This window comes from Coenobita brevimanus, chromosome 116 (genome assembly GCF_032717465.1).
Source record: "Coenobita brevimanus isolate Jiangsu-jjx chromosome 116, ASM3271746v2, whole genome shotgun sequence".
Lineage (NCBI taxonomy): Eukaryota > Metazoa > Arthropoda > Malacostraca > Decapoda > Coenobitidae > Coenobita > Coenobita brevimanus.
This window is the reverse complement of record NC_137069.1, coordinates 8,135,594-8,136,558: the sequence shown is the minus strand read 5'-3', so window position 1 is coordinate 8,136,558 and position 965 is coordinate 8,135,594. Positions and strand designations below refer to the sequence as shown.

At 37.4% G+C, this 965-nt stretch overlaps 1 pseudogene; it reads left to right on the top strand.

Annotated features, from left to right (window-relative positions):
- Nucleotides 1-318: 318 nt before the first annotated feature.
- Nucleotides 319-437, top strand: LOC145418884 (5S ribosomal RNA; annotated as a pseudogene).
- Nucleotides 438-965: the final 528 nt, after the last annotated feature.

The window sequence follows — 965 nt, the reverse complement described above, 5'->3', positions numbered from 1 at the left end:
GACAGATAGATAGAAAGACAGATACATAAGATATAATACGTAGGAACAGATGTCTGGAAATCTGGAAAGGATGAAGAAATATGAAAGCAGCATGATGTTAGTATGAAGTAATATTGAAACAGTATGAAGGGACATGAAAAATATGAAACTATGTGAAATAATAGTCTTGAGGTGAAATTTCGTAACCTTATTGAGAGAAAAAAGTAAGGGTGGGTGGGAGTATGGATAGTAATGTAGTATGAAGTAGTATGAGGAAGTATGAGATTAGTATGAAGCAGTATGAGTGTAATATGAAGCACTGTGGAGAAGTATAGTAATGTAATATGAAGTACCACGTTGAGTACACCGCTTCCCGTCCGATCAGCGAAGTTAAGCAACGTTGGGTCTGGTTAGTACTTGGATGGGTGACCGCCTGGGAACACCAGATGCTGTTGGCATAACGTTCTCCCTACGTGTCAAGTGGGGTTGGTGGAGGATTAGTGCCCCTCCCTGTAAAAGAATTAACTCTAAGCCCTTGGGTACCCCGTTTGGGATACATGGTGTCTGGCAATGATGATGATGATGATGAGGAAGTATGAAATTAGTATGAAGTAGTATGAGTATAATATAAAGCACTGTGGAGAAGTATAGTAATGTAATATGAAGTAGTATGAGGAATTACGAAATTAGTATGAAGCAGTATGAACGGAATATGAAGCACTGAAGAAATGTACTGATGTAATAAAAGTTGTATGCATCATTATAAAAATAGTATGAGGCAGTATGAAATTAGTATGAAACAGTATGAACGTAAAATGAAGCAGTGTGAAGAATATAGTGATGTTAAGTATGAAGCAGTATGAGCGTAGTATGATGCAGGATGAACTTAGTGTGACGCAGTGTAAAGAAATATAGTAATGTAATATGAAGCAGTATGCATCAGTGTGAAATTGGTATGAAGCAGTATGAGTGCAGTGTGAAGCACT